Source organism: Camelus ferus, chromosome 2, assembly GCF_009834535.1.
Source record: "Camelus ferus isolate YT-003-E chromosome 2, BCGSAC_Cfer_1.0, whole genome shotgun sequence".
Classification (NCBI taxonomy): domain Eukaryota; kingdom Metazoa; phylum Chordata; class Mammalia; order Artiodactyla; family Camelidae; genus Camelus; species Camelus ferus.
In genome coordinates this window covers 104325842-104349949 of record NC_045697.1, presented here as the reverse complement: position 1 = coordinate 104349949, position 24108 = coordinate 104325842, and the positions used below count along the sequence as shown (strand labels likewise).

The window sequence follows — 24108 nt, the reverse complement described above, 5'->3', positions numbered from 1 at the left end:
AAAAATAAACTAAAACCCAATATATATATATACTTGATCTCTATTTTCCTTGGAAAATATTCTAAAGAAACATCATTAGTGCCCAAGATTCCATGGCATTGGGTTTGCTTCTTTGTGCTCTATGCCATTTAAATATTTGTACCTTCTTATCTGCAACTTTGTGGCCACATTGCAAGCAATCTTTTGGATGCCACGAATCTTTATTAAATACTTTCTCAGGTAGGGTTTTAATGTTGCTTCTATAATAAGGAAGAGCCTATGTCATCATGATAAGGTAGGCAACCGGATCTTAAGCCTGCTTCTGTAATTGATGGCTGTGTGGTCTGGCATGATGATGATGATGATGATGATGATGATGATGATGATGATGATGATGATGATGATGTGACAGAAGCAGGAGTCATACTAGTAGCAGCAGCAGTAGTAGTAACTACTTGGTAGTGGTAGTAGTAATAGTAGATATTAGTAGTAACTACTAGGCAGTTGTAGTCTTACTACTAACAATAAATCTAACAGTAATCCCATCTATAGATCCCTTACTGTAGGCAAGGAACTCGTCTAAATACTTTACATCCATTGTCTTATTTAATCCTGAAATCTCCCTGATAACTAGAGATTATTATCCCCATTTCACAGACGAGGGAATTGAGCTATAGAGAGATTGAGTAATCTGCACAAGTGACACAGTTAACAGGTGGCAGAGGTAGGGATTAAACCCAGGTTGTTTGTCTCTAACCCTATGTTCTTTCTGATTTACACACTGTCTTCCCAAGTCTTTCATAATATCTGGGCCTATGGTTTACCATTAATAAAATGAGGAGTTTAGGCTAACTAAAATAGTTGCTATGGTTTCCTGTAACTTTAACATTCTTGCAGTCTATATGCAATACAGTAGAGAATTGAGGCGATTAAATGGATAAAGCCAAGTTGCCTGGGTTTGTATCTTGGCTTTACAACTTGCTAGTCTTGTGGTCTTACCTAGTTACCTACTTTTCTGTGCTTCTGTTTCCTCATCTGGAAAATGAAACCTGCAATAACTGCTTCAGTTGTGAGGACTGAGAAAGATTATATATGGGCAACACCTGACACAGAGGAGGTGCTTTATACATGAATTCTGATATTTACATATTTTTCTCAAAATACACGAAAGAAAATCTAATTTCCTTTCCTTCTTGGTACAATTCTTTCACATCTCGAATCTTTGATTCAGCATAGCTCCAAACAATTTCAAATTCTAGGGTGGCCAATTCATTTAGTATGTCTGGACCTTTTCCAGTTTGAGCCCTGAAAGTCCCATCCCAGAAACCCCTCAGTCTTGGGAAACTGAGAGAGTTGGTTACTCTACTTTTTAACAACCTAGCATGACTCTCTGAGGTCCCAGCCTGTATGACTCATCTGTCTCTTTGTTCATCTTTACATTTCCAGTAGCCTTGTCTCACTCCCATCCTGGAGGAATACGGGAAAACTTGAGAAATCCACTCATGCATAAATGTGTTTCCTGCTACCCATCTTCATGTGTTTTGGGGGTCCTTAAGTCAAAGCACTGTAGAACATTTTAGCTGAAAGTTCCCTTAGAAAATGTCTTATGTTATTTTGAGGCATGGCTAGACATGACCCAGGTAACTGTAATAGCGTAATGAAGGAGAAAAACTCAACCTATGCATTAGAGTTATGGTGTTCTGGGGGCACAAAGCCAGGTGAAAAGAAAAGTTGGGCCAGATTATGATATCTGGAGCCTCTGGTGATAGGCAACAAGTAGTTGTCTCGATTTGGGGGAAGCAGCAAAAACACCAGGCGCTGATGATTCTGACAGGTGAGTGGCAGATAGCAAAGGAAAACACAGGGGCAGTGATTCTCTATTTCAGGAGGGCAGTCATCAGAGAGTCAGACTTAAGCCACAGAACAATTCAGGAACAGATTTCCAATCATGGGGCCACAGAACTGATCTTCTGAGGTGGGCTAGTTTTAGGCAGGTTGTAGGCAGGGAATCATGGAGGTATAAGACCAAAATCCCAATTATTTGAACTAAGACACAAGATGGAAACTGTATCGCCATTATAGTTGCCTGTAATGTATAGGCAACACCCACTGATCAGACGTGGGGCACTAAGTTGCAGTGAGAAAACCGAGAAGGGGGACTTGATGCTGAGTCCCAGAATCTCAGACTTTGTCCCCTCAGTTGTAATTCCTGCCTGCCGTTAGAATTGGCACCAAAGTAGTGGTTCTCATTCTTTCCTGTGATTAGGAATCAACCGGAGTATTTATAAAAGGTCAAGATTCTGAGGCTCCATTCCATTCTGCTCCATTTGCTTTGTGGTTGGTTTGAGGTCTCTGCATTATTGACATGGCCACACCCCACTGTGTATTTGACAGGGTTGGCGATGGGAGAGTCAGTGCACTAGATGATCCAGGGTTCCAACTGCAGAGGCAGGAACTGAGGCACAGCCTGGCAGCCCCTCCCATCTGTCCATGAGTAGTTGAGGCCCAGAGCCAGGACCTGATCCCAAGGCCCCTGGTATTGACTTGGCTGCCCTTTTGATTGTCTGTGGGATTCCACATCACACTCAAACAATATCTTTCATTTCTGACATGTTGTCTTAAGTATCTGCTAAGGCAATATGCCTCTTTGTGAGGCCCTTTCTCCATCTCTGTGAGGCCCTTTCTCCATCTCTGTGAATCTTGGGGTTTTGATTTGTTCCTAATAAGGAAGTTTCCTTATAACTCTGACTTTGGGGCACAATAAATGACACAGACATATTGTTCAACAAATTTTTCTTGACAAGCAGCTGGAAATCTCCCAGTCATCTGACAGCCTAAACTCAAGCCAGATCCTTTCTAGAAATATGGGCTGGACTCTTCATAAGCTTGGTTTGGGACAGAGGGAGGTTGATTCAGCTGCACCAAAGTCAGGACGACTTGGCAAATATATGTAGGGCTCACTTTTTCCCTTCATCATTCTAAATGTGAGTTCTGAAGGCAGAGATTTTCTATTTGAAACTTGGAGGTAAAGAATAAAAAGAACCAAATGTGGTTTTAATGAATGGCATTAAAAATCCAGGGTGTTGTGCAGATTAAAGTTAAGAAGAGTTCCAGTTTCTGATAGCTAAGTCTGACACACGTGTTCTTAATTTGGTTACAAAACTGAGCAATGACTATGAGGTCGGGAACATAGGGAGGAATGCAGTAACAAAGACGATGAAGATGTCAGATTCACATAGTAATTTAATTTTTAATAATGAAAAGCAACATGATTAAATTGAGTAGGCAATTAGCTTGTACCTTGTGAGGGACATAGAGGGAGACATAGTTCCTGAGACCTCCCAGCCTTTCTAGAATGCAAAGAATTTTGGAGCAATACAGGAAAGATTCCTAAGCTAAGTATTTCCAGTAAGAGTAAATATTATTCAAGAAGTGTGGCTTTGAAAACAACCTATAGGTTCTAAAATTGTCATATGGTTTCCACATAGGTTGAAAAACATGATAAGCAATTTTATTAAAACCTACTCTATTCATAGATTCTAAAACCACATGTATAATTTTGCCAGGCACATAATGGAAGTATGGTGTGTTAATTTTTTAATGTGCTTAGTATGTTTTTTTTTCCACTTTTCTGTTATTCTCTTTTTCTCATTTAGTGGATAATGTTCAGAGATGAACACGGCTTTGGAATAGGCTGCTAAGTCAATTGAGACTGAGCCTGGGGAAAGCCATAGTCAGTAGCTTAGCTCTCTTTAAAGATGAAGAAAGCTATACACAGCTTTATCTCTTAGATACATAGTGAGATATATGCATTCACAGACATGCACACACACACACACACACACACACACACATTTTATAGCCTAGGAAATTGAAGTTCTCTTACTGATCAAAAAGTGATCTCTAGCTCTTTTCTGGAGGGATACACTTGTGAATATAAATAAATAAGCAATTACACTTTAATGGCTATTCAATCTGATTAGAGTTATAAGTATTTCCTATAGAAGAGCCTCTTTGTTAGAGAGCAATCAGAAAATTTTGTATTTAATTCTACTCCATAATTTGCTCCATGCCATTTAACTAAAAAACACATCGATGGAGTAGCTGCTAAGGATACAAAGATACAAGAGACTTTTGCCTTAAAGGGGCATAGAATCTAAAAGGGAAAATGGACACACTAAGAACTAAATATTCTCTACTTGCAATATTAATAAAATGCCATGTTCATGCTATATTCCTGTGTGCCAGGGACTCATTTTGCTGGGAATTCACCAAAGAAGGAGTAAAATTTCAGTAGATGGATTTACTGATCCATCAGATAAAAGCATGATGTCCAGGCAAATTTTGATAGCTACAGATCTGATACACAGGGTAGAGGTGATAAAAAATCAACTTGGTCCTTTTGGTTGGTGGGGGGGAAGTTTTGCAGATCAAGGTGTCCTGAGTGTTGGGATTAGGACAGCTGCATCAATTAAAGGAAAGAACTCTTGGGCACCATAGATGCCCAAGATAGGAGATAGAGTCTTGTGGAGTTGAACTATAGCTCTAGCTGTACCAGCATCCTTTAGTAATCATTATTGTACTCAATTCACTAAACTTTAGTGAGAGCCTATCCTATGCTGGGCTCAGGACTTACAGTACAAGTAATTTACAAACAAGGAAGGGAGGCAAACATTAAATAAAAGTCTTTCTGTAAGAAGGTGTTAAATTGAGTAGAGGACAAAGTTCATTTGACAGGGAACTCCTGTCAAAAAGAACTCCAAATCCTAGTGGCTTCATACAAAGAAAATTTATTTCTTTCTTATGTTTTAATCCAATGCTGATGACCTTGAATGAACAGCTCTCCTGGGCTGTCTTTCCACTAAGCAATGACTCAGAGACTGGGGCTGCTTCTACCTTTTGTCTCCAACACCTTGTACTTTAAGGTCACCCTGGGGTCATGCAGCTGGTAGGTGGAGGGCGGAATTCATGGAGGATACACAGATTTCTTCCGGGAAATGATATATGTCACTTATGTCCACATTCCATTGGCTAGAACCAGTGACATGGCTCCACCTTGACACAAGGCAGCTGGGAAATTGGCACTACTTCTAATAAAATCATTGTAACCCTCACAAGGAAGTAGAGCAGCAATCTTTGGTGGCCTCCAGCAGTCTCTGCAACAGTGCAGTGGGGGCCAAAAAGGAGCTCTCTCCACAGAGACAGTGATGTATATGATGAGTCTTGATGGGAAAAATAGTTTACTGTCAGATGAAGGGATGTAGGGAGAGCAAAACATTCAAAGCAGCTACATATCTATAATGATGGAGATATGAAACCTCACAGTAGCGGCAGGATAGTGCCTTACTTCGTTGAGGCTGGGGCATGTAGAGTAATGACAGAGGTGATGGGAGGTGGGGAAGGAGAGTTTTGTAGTTATCATCGCATGAGGAGACTTTGCAGTCTCTGAATTTAAGAGCTTAGAGCTATTAAGACTACCTAATTAAACCTATAATTTTAAAGTTTGGCTTCATATTAAAATAATAAGGGAATTTTTCTTAATGCTTAGTCCCAGGCCCCCCTAACTTGCTTAGATCAAAATCAGAAGACATCTGTCATTTAAAAAGCTGCATAGAGGAATAGAATGTGTCACCTAGATTGAGCATAACTGAACTAAAGTTATTGTTAAAATGCAAAACAAAGATATTTGTTAGACTTTACTCCAGTGGCTACAGAGAGAAGAAACGCTTAAACACTTAAAATGAGTTTAAAATAAAATCCCATTCTAGCACAGGTAACACAATCAATGATGGACATTGTCTGGAAATATAATTTTAATCATCATCAAGAACATTTTTGAGATGCCTATTTTGGGAAAGGCAGTTTGAGAGAACAAATTTTCAACTCAAAATCATCCAGAGATTTGTAATCTTCTAATAAATGAGGGAGGTTGTCTAATGTAATAGAAGGGTAAGGGAATGTGGAATCAGACCTGAATTTGAATTCCTATTTACCATTTTCTAGCTAAATTACTTTCTAGGAAAGTTACTTCTAAGAAAGTCATCTAACTTTTCTGAGGCTTTGTTTCACTATTTGAAAAATAAGATAGTCATTTGTGCATGAAGTTGCTGGCTGCCTCCCTAATAATTTCTCATCTCCCTATTTTGTTGGGTGGCAATGTGCCCAGCTAAAAGGCTTAGTTTCCCAGGCTCCCTTGAAGTGAGCTGTGGCCAAGTGACACATTTCTGATGAATGAGGAGTGAACGAAGGAGAGAGTAGCAGACCTTGAGGTCAGAGGAGTAACGGAGGTTAGGCAGATCCTGTGGGGCCTTGAGGCTGTTTTAAAACTTTGGATTTTACTCTGAGTGAAATGGAAGCCATGAAGAGTCCTGAGAGACATTCAATGACTCTGGATGCTGTGTTGAGAGCAGACAGTAAAAGGAGAAGGATGGAGAAGGGGAGAGCTGGTAGGAAATTGTTGCAGTAATTTAAGTGAAAAATGATGATGGTTTAGACTGGGAAGATTAGCTATGGAGATAATATAAGTTCTCAGATTCTGAATATATTTTGAAAGGAGAGTCAACAGTATTTACAAATGGAATGGATGTGGGGTGTTTGATTAAAATTATTAAGAAAGAATCCAAGTTATTATTATTATTTTTTGGCTTGAAGAACTGTAAGGATAGGATTGCCTTTAACTGAGATGAAGTATGCTATGGATAAAGTGTGTTCGAGGGGAAAGACTGGACGTTGAGTTCTGTACATGTTGAATGTGATACGTCTATTAGAAATCCAAGAGAAGATGTAAAGTAGGCAGCTTTGTGTATGAGAGTAGAGTTGAAGATAGAAATCAGTTCTGGAACACCACCAACCAGCTTTACAACAAATATTAAAGGAACTTCTCTAGTGATCAAATCATAAGAAAAGAGAAAAAAAGAAGAAAGAGAAAAAAAAAAGAAGACCTACAAAAGATTGCTTTGGCAGTTTGAGGTCTTTTATGGTTTAATATTAATTTTTGAATTGTTTGTTCTAGTTCTGTGAAAAATGTCATGAGTATTTTGACAGGGGTTGCACTGGATCTGTAGATTGCTTTGGGTAGTATGGCCATTTTGATAATGTTGATTCTTTCAGTCCTAGGGCACAAGATGTCTTTCCATTTCTTTGTATCACCTTCAATTTCCTTCATCAATGTTTTAGTTTTCAGAATATAGGTAACCTCCTTGGTTAAGTTTATTTCTAGGTATTTTGTTGTTTTGAATGAAATGGAAATGCTTATGCCAGTTATAAAATTCTAGTTTTTGAAGTGAAAAAAAAAGTGAATGAAGGACTGCAAATGGCAAAATATCCTTCTTTCTTATGGGTGAGTTGTATTCCATTACATATATATATTGCATCTTCTTTATCCGTTCACTTATTGATATGCACTTAGGATGCTTCCACGTCCTGGAAATTATAAATAATGTTGCTGTTAATAGTGGGTGTTTTGAATTAATTCTTATTTTGTGGCTGGCTTTATTCCTTTGATAACTAAGTTATAAAGTTATAACTACTATAAAGTTATAACCACTATAACTTTCTTACTTTGGTAACTATGTAAGTTTAAAAAGCAAAAGCTATAAGTGTTCTTAAAAACAATGAACCATACATATAAGTAAATTTTTAAAAATGTGCAGTAGTATATTATGTATATGTATTTACATGTAACATATTGATTATGTATAGTCAAATTGTAACAGTTCTACATAATAAAACTGAAAAATGAAAAAAAAAATCAGTCCTGGAAATATAAGTTGAAGGATTCCAAGAAATGTTTAAAATCATGCGATTAGATTAAACCACCTGAGTAAATGTAAATAAAGGAGAGACATGTGTGCTGTAGATTAATCCACCATTAAGAAATCGAGGCAGAGAGAATTCTCCCAAAAGGAGACTGACAAGGAGGATTCAACAAGGCAGAAGGGAAAGCAAGATGGTTGCTCTGGGAGCCAAGAGAAAAACAGCTGGTCAAATGCTGCTGCTGCCAGTAAGATGGGGACCGGGAACTTACCATTGCATTTAGCACCATGGTAGTCATGGGTGTTCTCAGAAGATAGTGCCTGCTACAAGTGCCTTGAAAAACATGGAAGGACAGGAATTGGAAACAGCAGTAGAGATGACTCTTTTAAGAAGTTTTAGAGCAAAGACATAAGGTAGTTGCTAGTGGGAAAGTGGAATGAGGGGCAAGAGAAAGCTGGGGTGTGTGTGTGTTTAAAGATTTGACAAGGAACATCATAGAATATGCTGTTGGGAATAATCCAGAGAGAGAGAGCAGAAAAGTTGACGATGTTGGAAAGAAGAGAAATTGCTGAAGTGATAACTTTAAATGGGGTTGAAGGATCCAATCTAAGTCACGTTTAGAGAAGCATGGAAATCTTTACCCATGCCATCTACAGTGTACGGCACCAAGGGAGATACGAAAGAAACAGCACAAAGTCTGTTACCTCGGAGCATGTACAGTCTTTGATGTGCTCATTCTACAAGCTTTTGGGCCTTTCATCACAATTGGTTTGAATGCTGCTGATTCCAGGGGCAGAGGGACTTTGCAAGCTGTGTGCTGCTGCTTTTCTGAGACCTTTCTTGTTACCAGAGCTTTGTCCTGAAATTAGGAGCATTTGAAACATCTTTACAGTTTTCAGGCTCTCCTCTATCCATTTCTATGCTAGTTTCTTAAGAGGCCTCTAAATTTGTTTTCTATTGCTGCCAAAAACAAGGAACCACAACTTTAGTGATTCAAACCACACAGATGAATCCTCTGACAGTTCTGGAGGTCAGAAGTCTGCCATACCTCGTACTGGGCCGCCGTCAGGCACTGGCGGGGCTGCACTCCTTTCTGTAAGGCTCTGGGTAGGGGACAGCCCCTCACCTTCTCCAGCCTCTCCAGGCCTCCTGCATCCCTTGGCTTGTGGCCCCTTCCTTCATCTCAGAGCCAGCAAAGATGCATCAAGCCCTTCTCACTCTTCATCACTCTGACCTCCTCTTCTGCCTCCCTCTGCCACTTTGAAGGACCTCTGTGGTTACATTAGAGCCACCTGGACAATCTCACTAAAGATCAGCTGTGTAGCAACCTTAATTCCACCTGGAAATTGAATTCTCATTTTTCATGTAACATAACATATTTACAGATTCCAGGTATTAGGAGGTGACGTCTTTGGGGGAACAGTCACCCTGCCTACTACAACCTCCATATCTTCTTCCACTGTGCTCTCTTTACATCATCTCTAGTAACACCTCCTTAACATTTCTGACATGATCTTGATACTCTTCCCTATTTTTTATCACTGATGCCACTTTTTTCTCTGTTTTACGTTCCATGGGAGAGTTACCTATCTGTCCTCAGGTCACCATTTTTCCTGGAAATGCAGATAGTATTTCTAATAGAAGGAATCATATGACTTCCTTAGAGATTTTCCCATGATCACATTTACATAGTGATGATTAAATTTATTGTTATTCAAGTTATATTTTCTCTTTTTCCCTTGTTTCATGCCTTCCTCTTCTTCTTTCAGGAATTTCTCCTATAGTTCCATTTTCCAAGAATTCCCTTTCTCACTGGCATTTCCAGCATATGATGTGCAATAATAAGTGAAGGAACTAAATTTAGTCAGCTTTGATTCTCATATTTAAAAAAAAAATGGATTGGGGAACAGTCCAGAGCCTCTCTTCTCATGATCAAGTGTACTCCAGGCAAATTTGTTATATTTCTCCTTTATTGAGCACTCAGATCTATTTATCAAATGCTTTTCATACATGTTTTCCATTAGCCTTGAACTTTGGTAAATATTTGGAAGATATAATGGCTTTTGATGGTCCCTAAAGGGAAATATTGATTTTTTTCTCCAGTATATTTTGCATTCATTTTATGGTGTAAAAACTATGTCATGGTCAACTTTATGTTGTGTTAAATAAATATCAAAAGTTTAAATTTCTGTGAACAACATTTTTGGATTTTGTCTCATGAATTAGAATTCTCATGGGCATCTTCTTTTCTTTCAGAGTTTTACATTTTCAAGATTATACAGCACTGCAATATTTAGTTAGTCTCTTGGGATAAGCTCTCCAGAGAAACTGGAGAAGCTTTGTTTTTTGTTCTTATATAAAAAAATCCCTACTTGGCTCATGGAAATACCCCAGATCCCTCCCAGAATGCTTTAGTCCAAATAGCCTAAAGAATAAGCTGCCCAAGTAGTATAAAAATAATGTATGTAAATCAATATACGAGTCAGTGTTCCTTTATTACCTAGACTGCAAGATTAATTTCTTTGGTTCCCACAAAACAGCATTTATTCAGATTGGAGTCATTGTAACCTTTTCTTGTATGCACTCATGACCTAGATTTTTGTTTGGCTCCGCAATCTAAACTCTATTTAGATCTACTAATGGTATAAGCCTTCTGTGCTGACAGAACACCCCACGTGCTAACTTTCAGCTCGGGTTCCCTGATATAAAGTGTGCTGATAAAAATTGCTCAGCACTGTCAGGCTTATCAAGAGACTTCAGTGAAGAGTGTGCCGTTTCAGTGACACCAAGCCAGGGACCAAGACGTTCAGACATACCATTCATCACCTCCCTTCTCAGGGCCTAAACAAGCATGCCTGCTTTTAATCAGTACATATATGGTCTTGGGAGCAAAATAAAAGGTGTCTGCTGCCCCAAAGTAGGGCAGGCATGATATCTAGTGGTTGTTGGATTGGTTGCATAATAATTGCTTTCACTGAGATATATTGCTCAGGAAATACTAGGAATGAATAGTGGCCAAGAGAGTCATGCATGGGTAAGGCCTTTGCAAAACCTTAGGTTTGGGCTTTCAGAGGCACTAACTGTTTCAGAGGAAGTAACTGTTGATGATAGACTCTGCAGGTGTCCACCTTAATATGCCAAATAAACATGTAAACTCTGGCATTCTATATGGAACATCAGATGGCTGAACTTGTGGAGCTGCCTCCATCAAAATCTGACTTGGCGTGGGCAGACCTCCCCATCTTCTTAAACCTGCTGGGGTTGAGGGTAGGGAGGATGCAGATGTGACTCTGTCCCTGATCGGCTCAAGGTGGGCTGGTGGTGTCCTGTGGGGCAGTAGCGTTACTCCTCCTACTGGTTTTTATAGCTCTCTGAAGACAGTCCCTTAAACACCCAGCATTAGGAATTGATGAAATAAAATATGGTTTGTAATTAGATTATGAGGCAATGATTCAGTACCACATTCTCTAAGAATACCTAACAACATAGTAAAAGATTCGTTAATACCAAAGGAGGGGAGGCAGCAGAAAATAAAAATTATTAAAATATAGTAAAACATTGTTTCCAGTATTTACCTCTAGGTCTTAGTATTATAGTAAATTTAAAATGTTCCTTCTAATGCTGTTTTCTATTTGCTGAATATTCTATAATGACCATATACTCTTACTATAATGGGGAAATGTTATCTTTAACAAAGAAAAAAAAATGCTTAAAGCCCAGTATGAATCTACCAGTTCTAAATTCTGTTGAATAAAATTAGAGTTATAGAGAGACTATTTCATTCTGAGATTTGGATTATATTGGATAGGCAAAATGTTGGTTAAATATGTTTTTAGTAGAAATGAATTCCCATTTTATCATTTTAAAGGGCCATCCTAAAGATAAACATGAAAATAACATTACAATTTCCAATATATGTAACTGTATAAAAGTTTTCAATTTTATATTTTTCAGTAAGAAAATTTAAAAGTTAAGTTAGTGCAAATAATATTATAGAACAGCCACTTTTCATTTACATAAGGAGTGAATTTCAGTTATACTTGTAGAAGTCTTGTGAATCACAGTTAAATTTTATTTAGAATAAGTCACTATGGAAATGTGGTAATTTCATATACATAGCAACTTTTAGGTATTTTTCAATGAATGGGAGAATGTCTGTTTTCGGTCAATTCTCTGTAGCACCACTATTGTCAGTGCCCTAAAAATAACTGAAAGTTACTAAAAGTAACAAATGCATAGAAAGCTGAATTTACCAATGTGGGATTTTGAGCTGTGAATATCTGCATGAAGTCATTCTATGCTCTACAATAGCCATGAAAGTGTCTTCTAGTGTTTCTTTCTAGAACATACAAAAATTCAAGAGTTAGGCTTTTTGAAATTCAGCTTTTTTTTTTTTAATACTCCAGAAGAAGGGGACAAGAGAATCTGGGAATCATACATCATAATTGAATAACAGGAATCTCTTAACCTAGTGAAGGCAAGACAGGACCATGCTATAAAACACTGCTTTAGGATCAGATTGTCTTCTCCTTTTGCTTTGTAATTAACTTGTGTCTGTTGGTCACTCTGTGAGCCTCAGTTTTTTCATGTGTAAACTCAAAAGATTGGTCTAAAATTAATGTTTATTGAGTTGCTGACTCAGTTCCAGAATCTGGCAATGTCAGTGGAAGGTGTCGTGAGGGGAGAAGCAGGGCTGCTTCTGAGCCATTCTCACCTTTCTGATCAGATTTTTCTACCTTATTTATCTGTTTTTGTAAACTGTTTAATTTTTTGATAGTTTCCAAAGCAAAACAAACACTGATGTAGACTCATTTAGGAAGGACAGGCATGGAACTGCTTGTTAAAATGGGTAAGGGCTAATCCAAACTTGATTTTCATACATATAATGATGTTTGAGAATAATTTTGAAAGGCTTACTCACTCACCAAGGTTACAATTAGCTTTTGCAATATGCTTTGTCCTGGAGATGTGGTTTTACACTCATATGTTATTACTCCATGTGGTTACTTTAGTGTTTGGATGAAATCAGAGTCATCAAGTTGTAAGTGCTGACTATCCCTCTAATTGAATGGGATCTGGTGGCTGAAAAATGGTCCCTGTTGGGGAGCCAGAAGATGGGGACTCATTGGCTAGACTAGGGGAGCAATATAATAGGATTTTATGCATATTGATTTTCCCGTCAGCAAAATGGAGTTTATACAGCTCAACCATTCATCTCCTCTGGGGTTATCCTGGGACTCACCCATAAAGACCTCTCAGATGCTCTCTGAGGGTGACACCTCTTCTCTGTATGTATTTAAGGACTGACGGTCATCTTGAGAAACAGCTTCACTTAGCATTCTAGTGAATGAACCCAGAAAATGTTTGGATCACTTTTCCTTACTCATAATGGAACTACTAATAACTGATAATTTTTCACCGAAGGATTATTTCCTTTGTGAACTTGAGTTAGGGAGAATGAAAGAAAATATGGCCATGTTACATGAAAGGCTTTACCTGAATGTTTTATTCATTTGTTTGCTTATTTATTTATTTATTTTTCAAATTTATTGAGATGTAATTGACAGTACTGTGTAAGTTTCAGATGGACATCATAATGGCTTGACTTGTATACATCATGAAATGATGACCACAATCAATCTAGTGAACATCCATCATCTCATACACATGTGAAACAAAAGAAGTAGAAAAAAAAGTTTTTCTTGTGATGAGAACTCAGGATTTACACTCTTAACAACTTTCCTATACAACATACAGCAGTGTTAATTGTATTTATCATGCTATACATTATATCCCAGGTACTTATTCATCTTATAATTGGAAGTCTGTAGTTTTCAACTGCCTTCTACCTAAGTGTTTTAAATAGTAAAACATGGCGGTTTTGCTTCTAGACTCTGGTGACTCGTTCTGAGATCAGGAAAGCTTGTTCAGACGTACATCTCAGACAGTGAGATCGTACCACATTCTGTGTGTCCTTGGCCTCATGGGCGGCCTGAGTTTCCCTTGTGACCACAGGAAGATAATCATTACTGTTTTTCTGCTGAAATATTTGTGTTCTCTTAGATTTCAGGGGCTTTCAGCACTTACAAAATGTAAGGCCAATATTTTATGAAGACTCAATGGTTTTTTGTTTTTTTGGTTTTGGAGAGTTAAATTTGCAGTGCACAGGAAAGCATCTGCTCTCATCAAATAATCAAAGGCTTTCCAGCTAGTAGAACATAGATGGTAAACAAGTCCTAGTTTTCAGAGGAACCAACTTGATCTAGATTTGCAGTAATAGATTCCCTGATTGCAAAAAAATTTAAAAATGCCCCCAAATTATACCGCTGCACCCCATGCCACTGTTAATCTAGTCATTGAGTGAGATGGACTGTGTTTTCTAATGTTCTCAGGAGAATTAATTCCTTTTCATTAATTGTGCAGAAGTTAAAAACATGTATTTGTCTTAAGTTATAAATTGGCTCATAAATAAAATGCTGTAGGTAGTGAAAGATTGCCTCTAGACAGTGGATAAAAGTGGTTAAATCTTTTGTTGCAAGTGTAGGATTTTCCCTCTCCAAACATGATCAGATCATTTCTTGGCTGTATTTGACTAAAGTTATTTTGAGCGTGTTCATGTCTTTCTATGTAGATTTTCTCATGCAGCTTATTTCTCTCTCTTGAAATCCTGTGCATCATTCCACGTCTTGCTCAAATCCCACCCCTTACAGGAAAGTTTTCCAGCCAAGAATGGCCCACAATGTTCTCTCCCTTCCGTGAACTCTGTTACTATACAGTTAAGAATTTCTTGATCTTTATTTTTGAGTAGCCATTGTATCTCCTATTTCTTTGCTAATTCTCACAACATCTAGCTCATTGTATGGTGCCAAGTAACAAGTAAGGGTTCATTAAATGCTTGTTGATAAATATTTTTTAAAAAATGAATGAACAGGTCTTTAACTAGGCACAAAATTATTTTCACTGGTTTCAGCCATATTTTCCTGAACTTTAATGGAGATGTTCTGAGAGTAATCACAGAGAGTCTAGGACACAGTGGTAATCTTATATGCAAAACTCTAGTCTTTGGTATTATTCTGAAATGGACTTGGTGAACAGGAAGAATATACTCGCTTAGAACTTAGAAGTTTATCCTGAAAAGTCAGAGGTTAGTAGTTATAAGTGGATTTGGGAGGAGCTTCTCCAGCTTTGGGACATGGGCACTCAGGTCTCTGTGGCTGGTGTATATTGGCTGCTGACTAGTCTCTAATTCATTTCTTTGTGTTTAATTCTTTATGTTCTAATTTATTTCTTTATCTCGCCTACTGAGCAACTTCCTGATTGTAATCTGACATTCTAGGTGTCTTCCCTAAAGAGAGAGAAAGTACTGATTGATGATTCAAGCATTTCCCTTTGAATGGGAAGTATTTTGTTCACTGTTGGTGAAAAAATTGGAATTTTGGTTATCAGTCTCTATGTACTGAGCCTACACTAGGACAGGGTTAATTCTCAGATATCTAAGCCTGCAAATCTGAGGACCACAGCCTTAATATGGTGTGTGGGAGATCCTTGTCATGGAAACTTCTATATTTCTGGTGCCACATACCATAATGTTAAAAGCACTGAAAGGGCTGCAAAGAGACAAAACCTTTTTGTCAAAAATTTTGAATGATATTTTAAGCATAGAGTGCAGAAAACAGCAATTTCCTCTCAAATTTTCATGAACATTTTTGATAGGGAGTGTAGTTGACCTTGTAGTTGACCTTCTGAATGTGATTTGGAGGGATGTCACTTATTAAAGAGACATATAAAGAGGAAAAGAAAAAAGAAGAAAGTTCAGAAAAAAGTCAAAGGGACTAAATGATTCCATCTTTTTTCCCCCAAATGAAGTAACTCTCGTAAATGCTGTATGAACAACTTGAATTTAAAAAAAATACTTACATCTGACCATGTGGTTTACTTAAAAGCACAGCATACATTTATGTAAAAGCAAGAGCCAGAGAAGACAGAAGAGAAGGTTATGGTGACATGAAATAGCTAAGATTTAGTACTTTTAAGTTAGTACTTTCATACCCGAGGGATGTAAATCAGTTGGCTACTGCAATCCCAATTTATTTATCAAGTTTCACACTGGGATGGAGGAGTGTTGTGGGAACTTTGGTTCCCCAAAGAAACGTGGGGGCTGTAGGAGGAACCATAGATAAGGAGATTTAAAGCTGTAAGAAAGGGAAGCTGGGGTAGGTTTGGGAAGGATTTTTTGCTCCATGAGATAACCATGACCAGCATGTAAACATATCTGTAATGTTTTGTTTACTTACAAGTGGCAAACTTTGTTCATTCAGAGTTGGGTAAGAGCAGTTGTGGTTTTGAATCTGAAGGGTTTGAGGAGGGTTGAAATGGAAAATACTTTAAAATTCTTTTCAAAATGTTAAGTGATGGCACTTGTGGAAGGCCTGTGCTAGTGTCTCACATTTCTCTATTATCTAACAGAAATTGTCTGTGGAGCTAAAACTTTAAAGTTTATTCTTTATCTAGATATATGTATTTTTTGTGACTTTGTATGGACAGATTCTTAGTCTTTTGGAGAAATATTTGACTTTGGAAAATAGCGTTTAAAGACATTTACTTTCTCCAAAAGAAGAACAATTAGATGGTAGCTCGCTCCCTGAGTTCAAACTATACTACAAAGCCACAGTAATCAAAACAGTATGGTATTGGCCTAAAATAGACACAGGGATCAATGGAATGGAATAGAGAGCCCAGAAATAAGCCCACGCTTGTATGGTCAATCTATGACAAAGGAGGCAAGAATACACAATGGAGAAAAGACATCCTCTTCAATAAATGGTGCTGAGGAAACTGGACGGCTACATTCAAAAGAATGAAACTGAGCCATTATCTTACACTGTATACAAAAATGAACTCAAAATGGGTTGAAGAATTAAACATAAAACCTGAAACCATAAAATTTCTAGAAGAAAGCATAGGCAGTATATTCTTTGACATTGGTTTTAGCAATATTTTTTGGATTTGACTCCTTAGGCAAGGGAAACAGAAGCAAAAATAAACAAATGGGATTACATCAAACTAAAATGCATTTGCGCAGTGAAAGAAATCAATAAAATGAAAAGGCACACTACTGAATGGGAGAAGATCTTTGTAAACAGTATATCTGATAAGGGGTTAATATACAGAATGTATGAAGAACCCATATTAATATTAATAGTCAATATTAAATTTATTTAAAAAAAACCTCAATATTAAAAAAACCAGACAATCTGATCAAAAAATGGGCAAAGGACCTGAATAGACAGTTTCCCAAAGAAGACATACAGATGGCTGACAGTGGAAAAGATGCTCAATATCACTAATCAGGGTAATGCAAATCAAAACTACACTGAGATATTGCCTCGTATCTGTTAGAATGTTTATTATCAAAAAGACAAAACAGAATATATTAGCAAGGATGTGGAGAAAAGAGAATTCTTGTGCACTTTTGGTAGGAATGTAAATTGGTACAATCCTTGTAGAAGACAGTATGGAGGTTCCTCAAAAAACTAAAAACAGAGCTACCATATTATCCAGCAATACCATTCCTGGGTATATATCTGAAAAAAATAAAAACACTAATTTTAAATGATACATGCACTTCAGTGTTCATAGTAGCATTATTTTTAATAGCCAAGATATGGAAGCAACTCAGTGTCCATCAACGGATGAATGGATAAATAAGATTTTATATGTATGTATATATATACACACAAAATGAAATATTACTCAGCCTTAAAAAGAATGAAATACTGCCATTTGCAATAACATGGATGGACTTAGAGGTATTATGCTAAGTGAAATAAGTCAGACAGAGAAAGACAAATACTGTGTGATCTCACTTACATGTGAAATCTAAGAAAACAAAATAAAACAGAAACAGATTAACAGATACAGAGAGCAAACTGGTTGTTGCTAGAGCAGAAGAGGGCAAGGGGATGGAAGAAATAGGTAAAGGGGATTAAGAGGTCCAAACTTCCAGTTAAAAAATAAATAAGTCATGTAGATGTAATATACAGCATAAAATATAGTCAATAATACTATAATAATATTTTATGGGGACACATGGTGACTGGACTTATTGTGATAATTTTGTAATGTATTTAAATATCAAATCACTATGTTGTACACCTAAAACTGACATAATATTGTACGTCAACTGTATTGCAATTAAAAAAAAAAGCAATGAGTTTAAAATTTTTAAATAAATTAAATAAATTAAAAAAAATAAATATTTACTTCCTCTAGATTCTTTAGGATGTTACACACTACAGTGACAATAACCAATATTTTCAAAGGCTTATTGTATTGTTAGGGTCTTTGTATGTTGTCTTCCATTCAGTCTTTGCACTGACTCTGTGTGAAGTGCACTATTACTGCCCTTATTCAATTAAGGTGCTTAAAATAGGTTAGTGAATTGTCCAAGGGTTCACAGTGTACATGGTGAGCCCATGAACTTGAATTCTGGTCTGCCTGATTTCAAAGCTCTTAAACACTACTCCCTGTCACTTTTTGAATGAAGTTATGACACCTCTGGAAAAATATTTGAAAATTTAGGCCCCAAAATTAACAATACACAGCATGTTAGAGAAATTACACACAGCAGTATGTTAGAGAAAACTTCAAGAATATGATTTGAAATGTTTTGGTGTGTTTTCAGGGAGCAACATGCAAATCATTGGTTCACACATGTAAGAACTATGAGAATTGATGGTCCTGGAAGGCAGAGGGTGTGCTATGGAATTAGAACTTGAGTAATTTTGTGTCTCTTTTCCTTTGTTCTTATCTCAGCATGAAGGGTACCAAGGCAGATGTTCATGAAATGTTGATTTGGCCCCTTAATTCCCATCATGTCAGTATCATCTTCAGTGACACCTAAAGGTGCACTCAGTATTCAAATTCCATAGGTTGACTTTTCATTTTGTTGATGGTTTCTTCTGTGTAAAGCTTTTTGGTTTGATGTAGTCTTCAAATTCCATAGGTTGACTTTTCATTTTGTTGATGGTTTCTTCTGTGTAAAGCTTTTTGGTTTGATGTAGTCCCATTTATTTATAGTTGCTTTTGTCGCTCATGCTTTTGGTGTCATATCCATAAAATCATTGCCAAGACCAATGTCAAGGAGTTTTTCTCTGTGTTTTCCTTTAGGAGTTTTACAGTTTCAGGTCTTATGTTTATCTGTAACCATTTTGAGTTAATTTTTGTGAATTAGTGTTGAGATAGGGTCCAGTTTCATTCTTTTGCATGTGGTTGTCCAGTTTTTTCCACACCATTTATTGAAGTGATTATCCTTTCCCAGTTGAGTATACTTAGCTCCCTTGTCCAGTATTCATTGATGATATATGTGTGCATTTAATTCTGGGCCCTTGATTTTGTTCCATTGGCCTATGTGTCTGTATTTTATGCCAGTACCATACTGTTTTGATTATTACAGCTTACAATATAGATTGAAATCAGGAAATGTGAAGCCTCCAGCTTTGTTCTTCTTTCTCAGAATTGCTTTGGCTATTTGGGGGTTTTGGGGTTTTCATTCAAATTTTGGGATTGATTTTTCAATTTCTGTGAAAAACGCTGTTGGAATTTTGACAGAGATTGCACTGAACTTATAGAATGCTTTAGGTAGTATGGACTTTAATAATACTGGTATCCATGAGTACTGGATATCTTTCCTTTTATTTCAGCGTACAGATCTTTACCTCCATGGTTAAATATATTCCTATGCATTTTGTTCTTTTTGATGCTATTATAAATGTGATTATTTTATTTCTTTTTCAGATTATTCATTGTTAGTGTATAGAAACACAGCTGATTTTGTATAATGACTTTGTATTCTACAACTTTATTGAATTCATTTATCAGTTCTAATAGGTTTTTTCTGGTAGAATTTTTGGATTTTGCATATTTAAGATCACATTATCTGCAAACAGAGACAGTTTTACTTCTTCTTTTCTGATTTGATGCCTTTTATTTCTTTTTCTTGCCTAAATTGCTCTGGCCAGGACTTCCAGTACTATGTTGAATAAAAATAGCAAGAATGGACACCCTTGTCTTGTTCCTGATCTAGAGGAAAAGCTTTTAACCTTTTACCATGAGTATGGTGTTAGCTGTGGGTTTGTCATATATGGCTTTTATTATGTTGAGGTATGTTCCTTCTATAGCCAATTTGTTGAGAGATTTTTATCATAAAAGGCTGTTGAATTTTGTGAAATGCTTTTCTGCATCTACTGAGATGATCATATGATTTTTATCTTTCACTCTATTAATGTGATGCGTCCCATTAATTGATTTGCTGTGTTGAACCATTGTTGCATCCCAGGGGTAAATCCCACTTGATCAAGGTGTGTGATTCCTTTAATGTACTGTTAAATTCAGTTTGCTAGTATTTTGTTAAGGATTTTTTTGCATCTGCATTCATCAGAGATACTGGCATGTACTTCTTTCTAAGCTCAGAGTCTTTATCAGTGTTTTGCTCGAGTTATCTGCTTCCTCACATCTCTGAACAAAACCAGCTGCTTACTTTCGTGACCACGTGGGAATATTTATTGCTGAATTTTCTGCCTCTCTCTGATTGTTGGGCTGCGGCTATATTTCATGATTTGTACTCTGCCATAATGTGTAAAAGAAAGAGGCATTTTAGACTTTAACTTGTGGGTTCGATGTGGACAGTGTGTGGGAAGATACGAAGAAGAACAGCTGTGGGTTTTGTCCAACAGCTGGAGGTTGTGTGGATTAAACAGGCTTCTTATTTCCTAACTGGTAGGTGATTTCTTACAAGAAATGCTCATGTCCAGAAAAGGACCTATCTAAGCATGGGCTAACTTTAAAGGTTGATTACAGTTTTCTACCTCTTTGACTTTGCTGTCTAAAAAAGATATTGCTTTGACTTTTAAAAGCTTTTTAGAAAATCAAGTTTTTCAGGCACTGCACTCATTCAGTTGGTCCGGGGTGACTGCAGTGATAGCTTTAAAAACCACAAACAGCAGTTCTTAGGAAGATGGAGTGAGACAGGAAGAGGAATTCAGAGCAAAAGGGGAGATCTGTTGTATCTTGTGAAGGCCTGCTGTCCTTTGTAAGAATGCTTCTAAGAGAGGGTTAATATGCCCAGTGTGCTGTATCTTTGTGACTTAAGGATGCAGCGGGGTTGGTTGAAAGGCTAAGCAAGTCCGCGCCCTGTTTGCTGTACCAGTTGCTGCTCTGTGGTCCAAAGCGCATTCATGCCCATCTGAATTTCTTTCACTGCTCTCTTCCGGGATGTCATTCCGCTGGGGGCACTGTGCGATGCTAAATGACAAGGTTTGTTCACAGGAATTGGCCATGAAAAAAGCTTGGTTAAACATTTAAAAAATTATAAAGCTCCATACACGTTTAGTTTATTAATATTACTACTAACAAAAACAGTAACTATTACCTGCTGAATCTTGTGGGTGCTTTGAAGGATGTAGTTGGCAACCTGGATGTGGGAAGTAGAAAGGCTGCTGGATGAATCTTGGCTGAGTGCCAATTATGTCAAATAAATTCAGTTTGCTTATGTTCTAAAGTCCCACGAGGAAAAATTTTCACATTGTATCCTTTGGCAATATCTTAAAATTTTTTTTCCAGGATTTTTACTTTTAAAGTCTGTATATAACCCCTATAAAACTACGCTTTATCAAATACATTATTTTTCTATCAGATTTCTTTATCTTCTTCCATATATGCACGTATTTTACATAGTTTCATTCATACAGACACAATTTCCTCAGTTGCTTTATTCAAAAAGAAAAAAGTTGTTTCTAATCTTCATAAATATAATTGTAATGACTAAATCGTATTTACTATTTTATTTGGTTGTTCTACTATTATTAGATAGTTAGGTTGTTTCTACATTCTGCTGTTATAAATAACGCTGCGATTAATATGATATCTTCATGTCAACAGTGCAAAGCTATTGACTCTCCCCCCGCCATTTGAATTCTTTTCTTTGTCCAGACTTTCAAATGTGAGACTGTAGTTGCCAAAGATAGAAATAGTTTTCCAGGCTCCTGATAACTATTAGAAAAATCATCTATGTCGGGTTCTCTCACCCCTAAGATGAGGTTATAATAACAAGTGTTTAGAACAACGCGTTTGATGCATGTTGGGTACTCTTGCAGCCTCCACCGTCATCACCACCTTATCACTACCATTATTACTACTATGACATGCTATTATTTGTATTATTATTTTGGTGAAGAAGGGTTTTACTTTAATGAATGAAAACAGGTATCTTAATACAATTTTGATCATCAGACTGCTCACGTAGATGTTTTTGCTTTCTCCTTATCTTTTCAGAATGATTTGTGGGCTATTTGGTTTTCACCCTTCGTCCTCAGTCCAGAGCACTCTCCCTAAAAGAATGCCTTCTTAATTTTCACCTTTTGCTTCTCTTTTTCTCATGAAATTATTTCTACCTGGGGAAGTAAAATATTTATTTCTTATATTTGTATATAAAACCTTCTCATATTTGGTGGTGATAAAGCCAATTTGAAGAAGTTAATGGGGTGCTGGGAAAAGAGACACCATGGTCTCAGACTCAAGTTCAACATCTGTTAGGGATGGATGTAAAAGTCTGACCTCTAGTGGCTGTGAGCTGCAGCTGTAGGTTAGATGTACCAAGTCCGAAATGGGATCACAGACAAAGGTGTCCTCCAGCACTAGCTGTGCTGGTATGGGACTGATTGGCTTTTAAAGCTCTGTTGTATTCATTGTGATGGTTCCTTATGTCAATTAAGACACCTTGCTCTCTTCCTTACAAAAGAATTACCCTAAAACTCTGTTCCTTAGAATATAGGACTTTAAACGTGTTGCGAGAATTATAGTCTCCAAAAAATATTTTCTTAAAACTATCAACCACCATCACCACAACCATGACCTGATGACATATATGTAGAAATTTCAGGGGGGGAAATCAATCACTAAGTATTTGAAAAAGGAAACATCAGAGGATTAAAATTCTATTTTTCTTAATCTTCAAAACATTTTTAAATGAAGATCTATCTTATCTCCTAATCAAATATTGTCAAACTTTTTACCTTCCAGGATTTCATTTTTTTAAAAAAGTAAACTGAAAGTCTCAAAAATGATTTTCTGATATCCGGATTTATCGTGTAATTAAAAGAATAGTATGAATGAAGAAAATAAAAATTAGATCTAAGAAGTCACAAAGAGTTTGTGAGAATACACATAGCATAGTTTTATGATTTTAATTGTTGTTAAAAATGATGCAAGAATAGTGTCTCTTTGCTTCTGCATGAGAATAAGTGTTTGTTTTAAATTTTAATAATTTTGCTTTTATAAAAATCTTTTTAAGGTGATTGAATTGTCAGGGCACAATTAATATTTAATATTTTGGTATTGTGCATTTGTCTGTATTGAAGCACAAAAACTAGTTGGAAAATAAAGAATTTATTTAACCTTAGCTACTTATTTAATTCTCACAAAATTATAGAATTTGAGGCAGTTGACATTGACAGTGATAGGTTCTTCCCTAATTTCTAGATGGATAACACATTCTCCTTTGGTCCCCGCCCTAAGTAGTGGCAGTGTCTATGTTATTGTCTGTAGTCAGGAAGGGGACTCTTAGTAAAGACATGTCGTAGCAAATTTGTTCATCAGCCCTGTCCAACATTTGTACTGTTGACCTTGACTTCAAACAAATAAGATGAATGCTTCTCTGCTAAAACAGATTCTAAATTTGAGTGTATCTCTCAATCCCTCTAATACTACGTTTTAAAGGCTGAATTTATTTTCTGAAAGCCTACTGATGATTTCTGTTATTTGAATGTGTTTATTCTAATGATCTATTTTAGTTATAAACCATTTTTATTTTTGTATGCTCATTGCAAGAATGTTCAGAAAATACCAAAATATATAGAGGATAATAATATCCTTATTTTAAAAGTATTTTGACATTAGGGTTGATTTGAAATGGTTTCAATTACCTGTGGTCAACCTAGATTTGAAAATATTAAACGGAAAATTCCAGAAATAAACAACTCATAAGTTTCAAGTTGCACGCTGTTCTGAGCAGCATGGTGACATCTCGTGCTGTTCTTTGTCCTGCCTGGGGTGGGAATCATCCCTCTGTCCAGTGTATCCAAGCTGTATGTGCTACCCACCATTAGCAACAGAAAGAACATAGTATATAGAGGGTTCTATACTGTCCATGGTTTCAGGCATCCTCTGGGGGCCTTCATGCATCCCCCTGGATAAGGGGGGGACCACTGTATTATTATTGTTACCCACAATTTTATAGATGAAAAAAACTGCAGTAAAGTTGCCCAAGATGACATAGTAAATGGCGGAGTGAGACTTTGAACGCAGGTCACCTGACTG

The 24108-nt window shown here is 36.8% G+C and overlaps 1 protein-coding gene across 1 annotated transcript in view; it reads left to right on the top strand.

The window, feature by feature from the left end:
• TTC29 (tetratricopeptide repeat domain 29) overlaps nt 1-24108 on the top strand; it is a 724023-nt gene that overhangs the window by 319648 nt on the left and 380267 nt on the right. The window lies entirely within an intron of this gene.